Here is a 17,655-nt window from a genome sequence, read left to right as displayed (position 1 = left end):
AGAAAGAGAGAGAGAGAGAGAAAGCACAAGAGAATACCACTCTCATTTTCTAAAGACTTTCTGCCTCCCAAATTCTTCCAAAGTTTTAGGAAGACAGGAGCTTTCAAAGAACATTGTTAGGGATTGAATTGTGTCCCCTACAAAATTCATATGTGGAAGTCCTGACTCCTAACAGGATGATCTTTGGAAATGGAGCATTTGGGAGGTAATTAGGTTGACATGAGGTCATAATGGTGGAGCCCTCATGATGAGATAAGTGCCCAATAAGACTAGACACCAGAGAGCTTGCTTCCTTTCTCTCTGTTGGCCATGTTAGGATACAGTGAGAAGGTGGCCACCTGCAAATCAGGAAGCAAGCCCTCACTGGGGAATGGAGCACCTTGATCTTATACTTCCTGGTCTTCAAAACCATGAGAAGTAAATTTCTGCTGTGTAAGCCACCAACTGTAGGCTATTTTGTTATGGCAGCCCATACTGACTAATACTACATCCTACTAAAACTTTCCAACAAAAATTTGAAAGTTCCCATCCAAAAATTCAAAATTCAAGGGTGGAATTAAAAAAACTCAAACTTCAGGATCCAGTAGAGTCCCACTTTCAAAATGGCCTAACACTTCTGTGAGAACAAGAGAGGACTTGCTTAGAGACATGTGGTAAAAGAGACAATGCCTTAATCCCCACTTGCGTAAAATTGATAATACAAAACACATCTCCATTAGGGTCTTCTTTAATTGAAACGATGCTTTCTTTTATCCCTGCCAGGAAGAAGAAAAGTCATGTTTCCAGCTTGGACTGCTGTTTCATCTGCTAGACCTGCTTGTGAGCTAAGCCAAGTTTCATTAAAAATTATTGGTCTCATAACTTTTTTTTTTTGTTTTTTGCTTTAAAGACCCCCATATGGAACCAATCTCATGATAGGATTGTAGCTGCACAAAGCCATTGGGCATTATGACCGATTCTTGGATTCTTAGAAGATTTTAAGTACAGATCTAATTCCCACCCCTCCCCACCCCTGCAGAGAATTAAGTGAATATTTCAGCTAAATAAATAAATAAATATATCCAAACTTGAAGTTAGACTAAAGAAATGGTGAAGCAGATCTAGTCAACACACAGACATTTTATTCTTGTCTTTACAAAGTCCATCTCCTTGAATGACCGATGCTCTGCCTCCAAGAGAACCTCTCCACTTTCTCCTTAGGTGCCAGCCATCACCCACTCTTGCCTGATTCAGAAATTCCCTGGGAGGACTGGAGCATTTGTAAACGTGTAAAATATGATCACAGCCCTTGCACAAGTATTTTAACAACCTAACCTTATGATAGGTTATATTTCATTGACTTGGAAGAAACACTGCATTATCTGGGAAAACAGCACAGATGTTGCCTAATAAATGTTTCGGTTTATGCATTGTATTAACCTCATGAAACATTTATGCAAATCTCTCATTAACAAAAGGTAAAAGAACCATTATATGTTATGAAGCATACAACAGGACGACCTCTGTTTTGTTTTGGTTTTGTGGGGTTTTTTGGTTTTTTTGTTTTTTTTACCTCAGTATTTTATGGGTGTGTTTGTAACTCTTGGGGTTTCTATTTAGAAGCACACAAGGGCATTACAGATTTTCATCTCTTCTGTTTTCAGTTCTGTTATCATTCCTTCCAGCTGATTTCACATTTTATGATGCTAATGGTGGGTGTATGGTTTTGAGTTTCTCTCCTGTCAGCTGGTCAGTAGGTCTGAGGGATATATTTAATAGAATCTGACAGCTGATGGAACTGGTCTCATTGAAAGAGGATTTGATATGTGGCGTGAATGTGAGGACCTTGAATTCGCCATAATAACGGCCATTATTATTCAACCCCTCACAGCCAATATAACTCTTTCTCTTGTACACACCAGTACATGTGTATAAAAGACATGACTTCTGGATGACTTCTTCCGTATACTGATCTGAGGGCCATTTAGATAGCATGTCAAAACAGATTAGCCGTCTTATCCTGCCACAAAATTAAGGGAAAGAACTCTGTACAACTCTGCCCAACAAATACACATGTGCCTGTAAACAAAGAAGGTATAGAGGGGGGGAAGAGTGTCCCTGAGGTGGGGGCGGGGGTTGTGGGAGCCAGAGCACTGAGAAGTGCTGCAGACTCACCCAGTCAGAGTGCTCTGGTGGGGACCCCAAGAGACACTGCCTGAGATGGGGCAACAGGTAGGAATCCACTGCCTGGGAGGCTGGCCGCAAGCTTTGCATTATGTGCATGTGTCTGGGACATTAGGCCGGGTTCTGGCCCTCCTCAGCCAAACTGAATCAGAATCTCTGTAGAAATCAATTTATACATATACACCTGGGCAACCCGTGACAGCCACATTCTTTGCTAGGCCTTTTGTCTGCTAGTAGCTAACTTCACGTAACATTTTTTGAATGTTTGCTACATGCTAAAATTACCTATATTAACTCTTTTAGTCTTCCTAGAAACTTAACACATAGATATTATTATTAATTATTATCATTATCCCTATTTTACATACGCAGAAGCCAAGGCACCATCAAGGTAGGTAACTGGTTTCAAGTCACAGCTAGTAACTGGCAGAGCTGAGATTGAACTTCAGGCTGTCAGGACCCCTAACCATAAAGGTGATACTCTTCTGCTTCTACTTTATCCTATGCTAGGGAGAAGTGGTGTGTGTGTGTACACATGGATAGGAAATCTTGGGCAATAACATCCCCTTAGAAACCATGTGGTCTGGGATCCCTGGGTGGCGCAGAGGTTTAGTGCCTGCCTTTGGCCCAGGGTGCGATTCTGGAGACCTGGGATCGAATCCCACGTCGGGCTCCCGGTGCATGGAGCCTGCTTCTCCCTCTGCTTATGTCTCTGCCTCTCTCTCTCTCTCTCTCTCTCTCTCTCTCTGTGTGTGACTATCATAAATAAATAAAAACTAAAAAAAAAAAAAAAAAGGAAACCATGTGATCCATCCCTCTGGCTGTAGCCATACTCCTATTCAATTAGGGAAACAACTGACTTTTTCTTCCTCTGTAACCTGGTCGCCTCCCATCCCATGGGGCTGTGACAGAGACAGAGGAGAACCCATGCTCACTCACAACAGCCCCAGACTCAATGTGGGCACTCCAAAACCCTTCTCTGATTTGTTTCCAACCTCCAAACCCCACCCTACCTTCCTCCTTTTATGAGCTGCCCATCCGGGGTTCACCATTGCTTCGTGAGGGTATCATTTAAGGTAACCAGACCAGGAAGAATTGATTCTACATTCTCAAAGATCCTTATATTTGTCCACTGTTATCCGCTGGCAAAGAAGGAAAATGGCCCCAGAGATGTGCATGCATGTTTCAGAAGTACCTGAGGAGAACATGCCAGATGTTAGGAGATCTACTTATAGCTGTCTGTGTTGAAATTACATGGTGCTATACTTTTTAAGGTCAGAAGCATAAAACCTCCTATTGATCTTGAGCAACGCATCCAATTTTGAATGCCTGTTAAAGCCCCAGGCACTTCAATGCCACATAATCAATATCTTTTCATTCTTTCTTTCCCTTTTTTTTTTTTTTTTGGTAGCAAATGTATGAGTTTGTTTATCCATCCTGCAGCCTGGCCTTTTATTTCTCAAGTTGGACACTCAGCATGCCAGGGACCCACTGCTCAGACCTCCACCTGCAGGACTACAGGATCCAAGACTCAGCTAGAGTTGAAATAAATAGCTATTCCTAGAGCCCAGACAGTTTTCCAGGATCCAGGAACAGGGTGCCCCTTGGAGGTGACCAAATGACATGGGCTAGGAAGTGGTGTGCAGAGAGACAAAGACAGAGAAATCAGGATGGAAAATATGAGGCCGTGCTTACCTGCTGTAGACCCTATGATCAGATAATATGTGGGATCCTGACATTTACAGTGGAAAGGGGACTTGCAGATTTTTTGGAAGAGTTTTTCTTCCAACTTGCAAATGAAAACACTGTGGTAACCACCCAAGGGCTCCGTATGTACTGGATTGTTGAAGTAGCCCAGAGAGGATGCTCAGAGGGGAGCCTATTTCTTCTTCTCCCTCTCCCTCTGCCTGTCACTCCCCTTGTTTGTGCTCCCTTTCTCTCTGTTAACTCCCTTTCTCCCTGTTAAATGAATAAATAAAACCTTTAAAAACAAAACAAAACAAAAACAAAACCTTGGGATCAATCCTTCTTTTTTTCTGAGTCCACCTGGTCTGGGCAGATTTCCGAGGTAGAGTTCATAATCTAGGTCTGGCCAATACAGCACCAAATGGATCACAGTGATTAGTTCAGGAATGGCCACACCACCCAGGGTAGTCTAATCAGAATGGCTCTCAGAAGTTTGGTGGGTGTACACAATGAGATACCACTTCACACCACTGGGATGGCTGTGACCAAAGAGATAAATACTAACCAAGATTGCCAAGGATGTGGAGAAATTGGAATGCTCCCACAATGCTGGTGGGATTGTAAAATGGTGCAGCTTCTTTGGAAAAAAAGTCTGGCAGTTCCTCTGGAGCTTAAATATAGAGTTACCATACAACCCAGCAATTTCACTCCTAAATATATACCTAAGAGAAATGAAACCAAATGTCTGCACAATGTCCACAAATGTTTAGAGTAGCATTATAATAGCCAAAACGTGGAAAGAAACCAATGTCCACCAGCCAATGAATGTATAAACAAAGTGTGGTACATCCATACAATGAAATGTTATTCAGTCATAAAAAGGAATGAAGTTCTGATACATGCTACCGCATGGATGAAAATATGTGCTAGACAAAAGAAGCCTGTTATAGAGGACCACACGTGATATATAATTCCATTTATAGGAAATGTCCAGCATGGGCCAATCTGTTGACAGAAAATATGTTAGTAATTGCCTAGATCTGGGAGCTAGGTGAGGAGTGAGGAATGACTGCTAATGGATATGGGGTTTTTTTTTGAGATGATGAAAATATGTTCTAAAATGACTGGTGGTTACACAATTCTGTGAATATACTGGTACCATTGAAATGTATACTTCAAATGGGCAGATTGTATGATATGTGAATTGCATCTCAATAAAACTGTTACAAAAAAAAGCTTAGTGACAACACAATGCAAAGCAGGAAATGGCCTACAAAAATTTACATTTTACGCCTTCCAAGTGGCCAGGGCTGTGGTAGCCACTTTACCACACAGAAGTTCCAAGGGCTACATTGAAAATGAAGGTGATGGCTGAAGGCAAATCTAAGTAATAGAAAGAAACTGGATTCTCAAGAACAGAGTTTATTCTCAAGAACAGACTTTATTCTCAAGTCTCAGAGTTTATGCTCTGAATCCAATTTCACTTGAAACCAGATTGGCCCTTTGATTTCTGTTCCTCACTTAGCCCAGTCTGAGTTGGATTCTGTGTCACTTGCAATAAAAGACAAAACATACACAAAAAAAGGGACTCTTGAGCAAAGAGCTGGGGCTTCCGGCTGTGACTACCTCCAACTCCAACTCCCTTACCTTATCCATATCTAGCTCCCTCTCCCTTCAGCTTTTGGACCTTTGAATCAGCAAAATAAAACTCCATTGTGTTTAATCCATCCCATTGTCCTATCACCCCAGCCTGAATGACTCAGACAGGAACCCATACAATCTCCCACAGAACTCCTTGTGACACAGAGAAGCAAAGAAAAATCAGAGGCCCTGTGAGAGGACAGAACTGTTCAATGAAAGAGGGACTACAGATACCTTCCAAGAAAGTTGACTTATTGCAAGAAGCAAGAAAAATTTCTAAGATCATTAATTCAATTAGTTAGAGGGAATCAAGAACAAACTGTGGCTTCCATTTCTAGGTAGCTCTTTGGCTTATCTTTTTAACTCACCTTCCTCTCAAAACCTCATTAGAACCAAAATTTAAAAGGGAAGGAAGGAAGGAAGAAGGAAGAAGGAATAAGGAAGGAAGGGAGGAAGGCGGATCAATGTTTGAGAATAGGCCATGATGGAACTAGAATCTTGGAGGATTTTTTAAAAGATATAAGGGAGAAAGAAGTGGTTGAAGTAAAGAATTAGGAAGCTCACAGTCCAGTGGGTGGGGAAGGTCCAGTCAGAGGAAGAATAAATCCCCAGGAGTCTGAAACCCCCCCCCTCAAACTTGGAGTCTTGCTCTTTATTAAGCTGGCCAACAGAGCAGTTGGTATGGGACATATTCAAGGACTTTGGAAAGTGGGAAATAGCCAACAGTACTACCAATACCCGGCCTTTCCCACAGCATGAATTGTGAGCAAAGCAAAAAAAAAAGGTATTGCTGAGGAGACTCACAATGAGAATGACTGTGCCATTGAGGGAATGAATTTGGTGCCCTCATTTAGGGCTATTATTATAGTCACAACAGAATAGTGCTTGGGGCAGCAGTAAACCTCTCTGTCTAATGAGACCAAGTGGAGCTATTACCTGAAAGACAGAGGTGAGTGTAACTGGGGAGAGGACGAAGCCATAAGAGTACATATCAGCCCCACAGGTGGCTTCAGACACTGAAGTCCCATGCCCGCACCAGCAAACTGGCAAACCCTGGGCTGCCCATTCACCCTCCCCAGGAATTCACATCCTGCTTCTTACAGTCAGTTGAATTCCCAAACTAAAAAATAAAACTGTAGGATGGAAAATGAAGTTCTTTTTCCCTCTGTGAGTAGTATATTTAAAGAAAGATTCTCACAGAACTTCAATTTGCAGTGGTGGGTAAACAGGTTTTCTCTCTGTGAGTGTATATGATAAAATTTAACAAGCATGTGTAAAGTTTCTGTGATTTACAAAATGGAGCTCATTCTGAGAAATCAAAGAAAATGTGCTAAAAAATTTCCCCATGTAAAACTGTACCATGAAATAAGGGGGAAAAAAATCTCTGATTGGAGTATTTCCCCATAAGCTTAGATTTTGTTTCTTTTCATGGAAAAGCCTGAAATTCAGAGAGATAGCTCCCCAGTGAAAAACAATCCTGGAAACTTGCTAAAGCCATGAAGGCAATGAAGAACAGATTTAATAGAGCAGAAAACTGGATCTGTGAGTTAGGAAATGAACTCAAGGAACTCTCCCCGAAATCAATGAAAAAGAGAAAACAAATGAGATAATGAGAAAAGAGAGAGAGAGAGAGGCAAAGAAAGGGAGAGGGAAGAAACTCGATGCTGGGGACCAAATATCCATGTAGGGGAGATTTGAAATGGTGATAACAAATGAGGGAGAAAAACTTCATTAATAATTTGATGGAGAATTCTTCTGAGCTGAAGAAAGACTTGTGCCTTTAGAATCTAAAGGCAAAATACATTCTGTGGGCCATTCAACCAGTTTTGTAAATAAAGTTTTATTTGAACACAGCCGTACTTGCTCGTTACTGTATCCTCCATGGCTGTGTTTGGGCTACAATAGCAGAATGGAATCACCGAGGCCCACAAAGCTCCATGGCCCTTTACGAAAAGGTTTGTTGACCCTATAAGAGTTCTTTGGGACACATGTGGGTAAGATATTTGAATTTCAAGGATACAATTTTTTTTAAATCCTATAAAGATTTAGTCCTCTGGAGGAAAAAAAAATCCCAAATTCCCTCAAAAAAAGGGAGGGAAAAGTTGCATTAGGCCAAACTTCTTAGCAAATTCTAGGATAAAATGTTTCAAAATGGGAAGACTTTTGGAGGAAGGAGACTGGGAACTAAGAATTGTATATGTAGCTATGCTGCCATTTGTATATTTGGAAATCTTACATGGAAGGACTCAGAACATATGCCATGGCTATTACTTTGTTGAAAAAAAAAATGATCAAAGAAATACTCCAGGTGGCTGAAAAAGGAAGCAAAATAAATAATTCAGATAGAAGGAAAAGCAGTATAAAAGAAAGATTGCCAAGCAGAGAACCAAAAAACTTAAAGTTAATTTCTCAATAATTGCAGTTAACATGATTATAAAACAATGTAAGTGTCAAAAAATAATTCTGGAAAGAGATGACATACAATGTAAAAATATATTAATTATAATATTCTTATTCTAAAAGCCAGATGGGGCTGGAAAAGGAATTGATGGTAATACTAGTAATTATAGCTTCCATTTTTAGAAGTTACTGTGTATGAAGCACAAAAATAATGCTGATATAAATATTGTTTTTCATAAATCTTTGGACACATCTCTAATACTAATTCCTTAACATAAATTCTTAGAAGGTAAAATGCTGGATCTGAGTATTTTTAAATCTTTCAACACAATGGAAGTTTGAATCTCACCAGAAATATATAAGTGTTCCTTTCTCTCCGCCCTTGCTGACACTGGTGATTATCATTCTGCAAGCAATAATAGTGAAAATAATGTATCAGAAGTACAGAAGTTTGAAAAATTTTGTACAAATTAGAGCAAATTGAAGGTTATTTGCTCTAATTCTATAATTTCCCCTGATGCAATTCTCAAATGGGAGAGACCTCCACTCTTTATTTAGATGCTTTTCATTTTTTCCTGAAAGCAGTAGGTGGCATTTTTTCATGGCATTTAAAAGACAAGTAAGGGGGATGGAAAATTCTTTATTTGGAGACAACATTTTTGACCAGCAACTGGAGGCTGGTTAGGTGATATACTGCATGTTCCTGAGACAGAATTCTCTACATCCATTAAAAGTCATATTCATAAAGGATATTGGAGGAATAGGAAACTTCTCACAATATAATACCAAGTAGAAAAAAGAGTTTATAAGATGTGATCTCAATTCTGAGATTAAAAAAATATTTATTATAGGGGCACTTGGCTGGCTCAGTAGGAAGAGTGTGCAGCTCTTCATCTTGGAGTCATGAGCCCAAGTCCCAGGTTGGGTGTAGAGATTACCTAAACAAACTTAGGGAAAAAAATATTATATACAAACAGTAAGAAAGATATATATGAGATATTAACAAGAATTCTCCCTAAGAGTTGGGAATCCAGATGATGAACTTTCTTCCTTTCTTCCATTTTCTAAGAAAACTGAGAAATATTTTGATACACTGGGAAAAAAGATACCTTTTAAGTTAAGGTGGATGCTTAGGGCAATTTTTATGTTTCCTCAGTAACTAAGATGGTATCTGGTTCACGGTGCATATTTTGTCAATGTTTGTTGAATGAGTGAGTGAGTAAAAGATGGTGTATCTTACACAAGAAATAACAGGTGTTGGCGAGGATGTGGAGAAAAAGGAACACTCATGCACTGTTGTTGAGAATGCAAACTGGTACAGCCTCTCTGGAAATAATATAGAGGTTCTTCAAAAAATTAAAACTAGAACAACCCTACAATCCGGCAATTGCACTACTAGGTATTTTACCCAAAGAAAACAAAGACGATGATTCAAAAAGATATATGCATGCCTGTGTTTACAGCAGCATTACTTACAATAGCCAAGATATGGAAGCAACCCAAGCACCCACCAATTGATGAATGGATAAAGAAAATGTGAAATATATATACAACGGAATATTACTCAGCCATCAAAAAAGAACTAAATCTTGCCATTTGCAACAACATAGATGGATCTAGAGGGTATAAGCCTAAGTGAAATTAGTCAGTCCGAGAAAGACAAATACCATACAATTTTACTCATATGTGAAATTTAAGAAATAAAACAAATAAATGAAAAACAAAAAAACAGATTCTTAGCTACAGAGAACAAACTGTTGGTTGCCAGAGGGAGATGGGAGAGTGATAAGTGAAATAAGGGAAGATGATTAAGAGCACACTTACCACGGGGAACACAATACAATATAGAATTGTTGAATATACACGTGAAACTAATATGACATGCTCTCTGCTCCTCCCCATTCAACAGCCAGTCGCATCTACTGGTGCAGTGCCAGCCGCGTCCTTGAGACATGATGGTGAAGGTCGGAGTGAACGGATTTGGCCGTATTGGGAGCCTGGTTATTAGGGCTGCCTTTGACTCTGGCAAAGTGGATATTGTTGCTATCAATGACCCCTTCATTGACCTCAACTACATGGTGTACACGTTCCAGTATGATTCTACCCACGGCAAATTCCACGGCACTGTCAAGGCTGAGAACAGGAAACCTGTCATCAATGGGAAGTCCATCTCCATCTTCCAGGAGTGAAATCCCGCCAACAACAAATGGGGTGATGCTGGTGCTGAGTATGTTGTGGAGTCCACTGGGGTCTTCACCACGATGGAGAAGGCTGGCGCTCACTTGAAGGGCGGGGCCAAGATCTCTGCTCCTTCTGCTGATGCCCCCATGTTTGTGATGGGCGTGAACCACGAGAAGTATGACAACTCCCTCAAGATTGTCAACAATGCCTCCTGTACCACCAACTGCTTGGCTCCTCTGGCCAAAGTCATCCATGACCACTTTGGCATCGTGGAGGGTTTCATGACCACCATCCACGCCATCACTGCCACTCAGAAGACTGTGGAAAGCCCCTCTGGGAAGCTGTGGCGTGACAGCCGAGGGGCTGACCAGAACATCATCCCTGCTTCCACTGGCGCTGCCAAGGTTGTGGGCAGTCATCCCTGAGCTGAACGGGAAGCTTATTGGAATGACCTTCCGTGTCCCCACCCCCAACGTGTCAGTTGTGGATCTGACCTGCCACCTGGAGAAAGCTGCCAAATATGATGACATCAAGAAGGTGGTGAAGCAGACATCGGATGCCCCGCAAGGGCATCCTGGGCTACACTGAGGACCAGGTTGTCTCCTGTGACTTCAACAGTGACACCCACTCTTCCACCTTCGATGCTGGGGCTGGCTTTACCCTCAATGACCACTTTGTCAAGCTCATTTCCTGGTATGACAATGAATTCGGCTACAGCAACCAGGTGGTGGACCTCATGGTCCACATGGCCTCCAAGCAGTAAGAGCCTCCTGGACCACCAACCCCAGCAAGAACAAGAGGAAGAGAGAGACCCTCAGCTGCTGGGGAGTCCCTGCCCCAACTTAATCCCCCAACACACTGAGAATCTCCTGACCTTCAATTTACATCCCAGACCCCAAGGAAGGGGAGGGGCTTGGGGAGCACTACCTTGTCATTACTATCAATAAAGTATACTATACCCCCCCCAAAAAGAAACTAATATGACATTGTATGTTAATTATAATTTTAAGTAAATAAATAAATCATTTTTAAAATGATATGCATTTGCCCAAGCAAAATTAACTTTTGGGGGGTATATTTTGCTGGCCTGATTATCCATAGCTGCTTGCTTCTTGCTTCCAGCTGCTTTGATACCTTAACCTCCACCCATCTACCTGCGTAGACATCTGCAGCTCCAAGCTCTGGGGGTGCTGCCTAGACTCCTTCTGGTCTGCCGAAGTGGTGCCCGCCCCCCAGGTCACCTGCTCCATCTGTGAGTCCTGGCTCCAGATCTCCCTCCCTGGGGCCCACCCACTTAGCCTTGGCTTTGCAGGTCCTTCCTTTTGGGTTAGAAACCACCATTGGGGAAACGTTTTAGCCAAATGCGTGACACCTTGGGAAATTGATCCAAGCAGTCAGCAAGGTTGATATCATCCTGTTAAGACCAGCATTATTCCCAGTAGATTAGTTTCCTTGAAGGGAACTTTAGTTTGTAAAAATCACAAATTGAGTCATAGACTGAACTAGTCCTTACAAGCGAGACTAATATCCACCTCATACATATCAGTTGATGTAATGGCTGGTTTTATTCTGATTTATTAGGACTTCAATATTTTTAAATTCACCCCTGATTCCATGGGAGTCTGAGTGAGGGAGAAACAGCTGGACATTTTTCTCTGGTTGAAAGAGACTTAGCAGGTTGGTATAACACATTTGCCCTATCAAAAATAACCTAGATTACATAACCGTAACCTCTCCCCAGAACAAATATGCATTTGAGAGGCAGTGAAACATACATAATTATAGATGTAAAACACTAAAAATAGGCTCTGTGCCCCACACAGGCAGCCGAGAGCGTGGCACTGGAGCGCAATGCTGCCACGTACGGCAATATTAATAGGAGTTGTGGCACCATCCCAGGTGGCCAAATGAGGTGACGCAGTTACTGCAGACATGAAAAGATAGAGATTTTAAAGGTTTGTGCACAAAGAAAGTTACTGTTCCTTTGGCCTGTCGAAGCTTTCCACCTGACTGTGGTCTTTCTCCCAGGAGAGAGGGAAATAAGAAGCCATCAACCAATAATGATTATTCCATTGTGTTACTTTATTTTCTTATGAGAACCAATCAGTGTGGACAATAATGATATTAGCAGCTTGGGTTTAAAAGCACAGGCTCTATTTTCCACAAGACTGTGCTCACCTCTACTATTATTCAATTCAACCAGTCTATACTGTGGACCATTTGGGGCAGCCTTTGCTACATTAACAAACCATCCCAAAACTTGATGACAAAGCAACAACGACGTATTGTTTCTCACAATTCTCTAAGTTGGCTAGGCAGTTCTTATTTATTTCAGCTGGAAGTTCCCCTGGGCTGGAGAGTCCCAGGGTGTGCTCATTCACGGGACAAGGAGCTGTGCAGGGGTGTTTGGCTTGGCACTTTGGTGGCCCTCTGTGTGGCCTCTCTTCCTGCAGGAGCCTAGACCAGCTTCCTGACCTAGTGGGCTCAGGGCAGCTTCCAGGAGGGCCAACGCAGAAGCTGCACTGCCCCATAAGGCCGAGCTTCCAAAGTCTGCAATGTCCCTTCTGCTGTGTTGCACTGGGCAAGGCCAGTGGCAAGGCCAGGCCTCATTCAGAGGTCAGGAAATAGATTCTTCCTCTATAGAAAGAGTAGCAAAATGTTGTGGCCCTATTTACCTTGAGGAGCAAGAAAAATCTCAAATAAGCCTTATACCTAACCTTATACCTAAAGGAGCTAGAAAAAGAACAACAGACAGAATCCAAAACCAGCAGAAGGAAAGAAATGATAAAGATTAGAGCAGAAATAAATAATATAGAAACTTAAAAAGCAATAGAACAGATCAATGAAACCAGGAGCCAGTTCTCTGAAAAAAAAAAAAATCAACAAAATTGATAAACCTCTAGCTAGACTCAAGAAAAAAAGAGAAAGGACTCAAATAAACAAAATCACAAACAAGAGAGGAGGAATAACAACCAACCCCGCAGAAATACAACCAATTGTGACAATATTATGAAAAAGTATATGCCAACAAATTGGACAACCTGGAAGAAATGGATACATTCCTAGAAACATACAAACTACCAAAACTGAGTAAGGGAGAGATGGGAAATTTGAACAGACTGATAATCAGCAAGGAAATGGAATCAATAATCAAAAATCTCCCAACAAACAAAAGTCCAGGACCAAATGGCTCCACAGGGGAATTCTATCAAACATTTAAAGAAGAGGTAACAACTCTTCTTCTTCTCAAAATAATCCTGAAAAATAGAAAAGGAAGGAAAACATCCAATTCACTCTATGAGGCCAGCATTACCCTGATACCAAACCAGATAAAGACAGCATCAAAAAGTGAACTATAGGTCAATTCTCTGATAAACAAAATACTAGCAAGCCGAATCCAATGTTACATTTAAAGAATCATTCACATATCAACATAATAAAAGCCTTATGTGAAAAACCACAGCCAGCATCATATTCAATGAGGGAAAACTGAAAGCTTGTTCCCTATGGTCAGGAACAAGACAAGGATGTCCACTCTCACCACTTTTATTCACCATAGTACTGGAAGTTCTAGCCACAGTGATCAGATAAGAAAAAGAAATAAAAGGCATTCGAATTGGTAAGGAAGAAGTTAAACTCTCATTATTTGCAGATGACATGATACTATATATAGAAAACCCCACAGACCCCACCAAAAAACTACTAGAACTGATAAATGAATTCAGTAAAGTCTCAGGACACAAAACCAATGTACAGAAATCTATTGCATTTCTATAAACTAATAACAAAACAGCAGAAAGAGAAATTAAGAAAACAATCCCATTTATAACTGCACCAAAAATAATGCACCTAGGAATAAACTTAGCCAAAGAGGTGAAACACCTGTACTCTGAAACCTATAAAATATTGGTGAAAGAAAGTGAAATGACACAAAGACATTCCATGATCATAGATTGGAAGAACAAATATTGCTAAAATGTCTACATCACCCAAAGCAATCTACACATTCAATGTAATCCCTCTCCAAATACCAACAACATTTTTCACAGAACTAGAACAAACAATCCTCAAATTTGTGTGGGACCACAGAAGATCCCAAATAGCCAAAGCAATCCTGAGGAAAAAAAAAAAAAAAAGCAAAACTGGACTCCTCAGAATTCCAGACTTCAAGCTATATTACAAAGCTGTAGTGATCAAGACTATGATACTGACACAAAAACAGACACACAGATCAATGGAAGAGAATAGAAAACCCAGAGATGGACCCACAACTGCATGGTCAATAATCTTTGACAAATAAGGAATGAATACAGAATGAGAAAAAGACTGTTCCTTCAACAAATGGTGCTAGGAAAACTGGACAGCCACATATAAAAGAAAGACATTGGACCATGTTCTTACACCACACACAAAAACAAACTCAAAATGGATTAAAGACCTAAATGTGAAACCCAAAACCATAAAAATCCTAGAAAAGCACACAGGCATAACTTCTCTGACATCAGCCATAGTAACATTTTTCTAGATCTGTTTCTTGAGGGAAGGGAAATAAAAGGAAAAATAAACTAATAGAACTACTTTAAAATGAAAAGCTTCTCCACAGCAAAGAAAACAATCAACAAAACTAAAAGGCAACCTACAGAATGGGAGAAGATACTTGCCAATGACATCTCTGATAAAGGGTTAGTATCCAAAGTATATAAAGAACTGATACAAATCCACACCCAAGAAACAAATAATCCAATTTTAAAAATGGGCAGAAAACATGAACAGACATTTCTTCAAAGAAGACATCCATATGGCCAACAGGCACATGAAAAGATGTTAAACATCAGTGATCTTTATGGAAATACAAATCAAAAGTACAGTGAAAAAAAGAAAAAAGTACAGTGATAGGGATCCCTGGGTGGCACAGCGGTTTAGCGCCTGCCTTTGGCCCAGGGCGCGATCCTGGAGACCCGGGATCGAATCCCACATCGGGCTCCCGGTGCATGAAGCCTGCTTCTCCCTCTGCCTGTGTCTCTGCCTCTCTCTCTCTCTCTCTCTCTCTGTGTGACTATCATAAATAAATTTAAAGAAAAAAAGTACAGTGATATATCACCTCACATCTGTCAGAATAGCTAAAATCAAAAATATAACAAACAGGTGTTGGCGAAAGGGAAACCCTCTTGCACTGTTGGTGGGAATGCAAACTGGTGCAGCCACTCCGGAAATCAGTGTGGAGATTCCTCAAAAAATTAAAAATAGATTCAGTCGGATCCTGGCAGCAGCTGCAGTGGCTCTCATCTCTTCTGACCCTTTTTGCTACCTCCCTTTCACTTCCAGAAACATGGCCTCTGGCGTGGTGGTTTCTGACGGTGTCATCAAAATGTTCAATGACATGAAGGTGCCTAAGTCCTCAACACCAGAGGAGGTGAAGAAGCGTAAGAAGGCAGTACTTTTCTGCCTGAGCGAGGACAAGAAGGACATCATCCTCGAGGAGGGCAAGGAGATCCTGGTAGGTGATGTGGGCCGGACTGTAGACGACCTCTACGCCACCTTTGTCAAGATGCTACCAGACAAGGACTGCCGCTATGCCCTCTATGATGCAACCTATGAGACCAAGGAGAGCAAGAAGGAGGACCTGGTGTTTATCTTCTGGGCACCTTAGTCTGCACTCCTTAAGAGAAAAATGATTTATGCCAGATCCAAGGATGCCATCAAGAAAAAGAGGACCTGGATCATGCATGAATTTTAAGCAATCTGCTATGAGGAGGTCAAGGTCCACTGCACCCTGGCAGAGAAACTGGGGGGCAGTGCCATCATCTCTCTGGAGGGCAAGCCTTTGTGAGCCCCCTCCAGACCTGCCCATGGGGGTTGCAGCTGCCCCCTTCCTGCTTAGACTGGAGGGGCTGGGGGGATCCCAGCAAGGGGAGGGCAATCTCTTCACCCCAGTTGCCAAACAGCCCCCTCATCCCCTGGGCCTTCTTCCTCTCTCTATCCCTGACGGTTCTGGCTTTCCCAAAACGCTTTTGATCTTCTGATTCCTCTTGGGTTGAAGCAGATCAAGTTCCCCCCAGGCACCCCAGTTTGGGGGGACCTGTATTTTTTAATGACACCCTAGTTCCCCACCTGTTCCTTCCTTTTCCCAGGATGCCAACTTCTAACCGCATTAGTGACTGTGCTTGTCTATTTAGTTCTGTGTATAAATGGAATGTTGTGGGGAAAAAAATTAAAAATAGAACTACCCCTATGATCCAGGAATTCCACTATCAGATATGTACCCCTAAAATATAAAAACACTAATTCAAAGGGATACATGTACCCTTATGTTTATAGCAACATTATCAACAGTAGCCAAATTATAGGAAGCAGCCCAAGTGTCCATTGTTAGATGAATCGATGAAGAAGAGGTGGTATATATATATATATATATTACTCAGCCCTAAAGAAGAATGAGATCTTGCCATGACATGGATGGAGCTAGAGAATATAATGCTAAGCAAACTAAGTCAGTCGGAGAAAGACAAATACATATGATTTCACTCATATGTGGAATTTAAGCAACAAAACAGAGAGTGAGAGAGAGGACAAGAAACACTCTTAACTATAGAGAACAAACACGGTTATAGGAAGGGAGGTGGGTGAAGGGATGGGGGTGAAGGGGGCACTTGTCAAGAGCACTGGGTTTTGTATGGAAGTGTTGAGTCACTATATTGCACACCTGAAACTAATATTACACTGTATGTTGACTATACTGGAATTAAAATAAAAACTTAATTACAAAATGTTGTGGCCATGTTTAATCTGAGACAAAGAGGCTATGTTATTTACTTAGATCGTCTCAGATAATTCTCACAAGAATCTTGAAAGGGAAGGACCACTACCCACACTTTGTAGATACAGAAACTGAGAATCAGCAAGGTTAAACGAATTTCCCCAAGCCGCACAGCTAGAGAGAGGGCATCAAAATCCATTCCCTTCCCCAACACCGTAACATTTTCTCTTATTGAACTTGATTTTGGCACTGTCACCATGGAAGTTAGCAAAAAGACCAAGAACCCTCAAGAAAATCTCCAGAAAGCTTCTGTGTTGGTCATTATTTCTCAACCTGTCTTCCAGCCAATCCTGACCAGCCTGTTGGCTCTGACCCTCCACCAGGCCACATCCCAGAGCCATGTGGACTCAGGGCAGAGCAAGGCTCTCCAGGAAGGCAAGCCCTCTGCCCAATGCCATAGGGATGCTGTCAGCTGCAAAGGGGAGCGAGGAAACGGTGCTCTTGCCTTTTGCTGACTACTTACAGGCACTAGGCTGGTTGCTTTACTAAAACCAACTTGGCTAATACTCGTGGTAATACCATGAAGCAGGCAGGATTTTTTTTTTAAAGATTTTTATTTATTTATTCATAGAGACACAGAGAGAGAATGAGAGGAAGAGACACAGGCGGAGGGAGAAGCAGGCTCCATGCAGGGAGCCGACGTGGGACTTGATCCAGGGTCTCCAGGATCACGCCCTGGGCTGCAGGCAGCACTAAACCACTGCGCCACCGGGGCTACCCCCCCCCCTTTTTTTTCTAAAGATTTTTATTATGGCAGGATTATTTTT

At 41.6% G+C, this 17,655-nt stretch overlaps 1 long non-coding RNA gene and 2 pseudogenes across 3 annotated transcripts; all 3 read left to right on the top strand.

Annotated features, from left to right (window-relative positions):
* Window positions 1–269: 269 nt before the first annotated feature.
* On the top strand, window positions 270–1,358 carry LOC140633031 (uncharacterized). Of its 3 annotated transcripts, XR_012030671.1 has the most exons (3): window positions 270–653; window positions 763–819; window positions 1,201–1,358. It is a non-coding gene; the product is annotated as an uncharacterized lncRNA (long non-coding RNA). The 3 variants fall into 3 exon arrangements; XR_012030672.1 differs by lacking the exon at window positions 1,201–1,358 and having other exon boundaries at window positions 270–432; window positions 763–861; XR_012030670.1 differs by lacking the exon at window positions 1,201–1,358 and having other exon boundaries at window positions 763–861.
* An 8,484-nt stretch (window positions 1,359–9,842) lies between these two features.
* On the top strand, window positions 9,843–10,937 carry LOC140634489 (glyceraldehyde-3-phosphate dehydrogenase-like; annotated as a pseudogene).
* A 4,463-nt stretch (window positions 10,938–15,400) lies between these two features.
* On the top strand, window positions 15,401–15,901 carry LOC140633030 (cofilin-1 pseudogene; annotated as a pseudogene).
* The last annotated feature ends 1,754 nt before the right edge of the window (window positions 15,902–17,655 follow it).

This window comes from Canis lupus, chromosome 5 (assembly GCF_048164855.1).
Source record: "Canis lupus baileyi chromosome 5, mCanLup2.hap1, whole genome shotgun sequence".
In the NCBI taxonomy this organism is placed as follows: Eukaryota; Metazoa; Chordata; class Mammalia; order Carnivora; family Canidae; genus Canis; species Canis lupus.
Note: the sequence above shows the minus strand (reverse complement) of the source record. Positions and strands in the feature narration are given on the sequence as shown.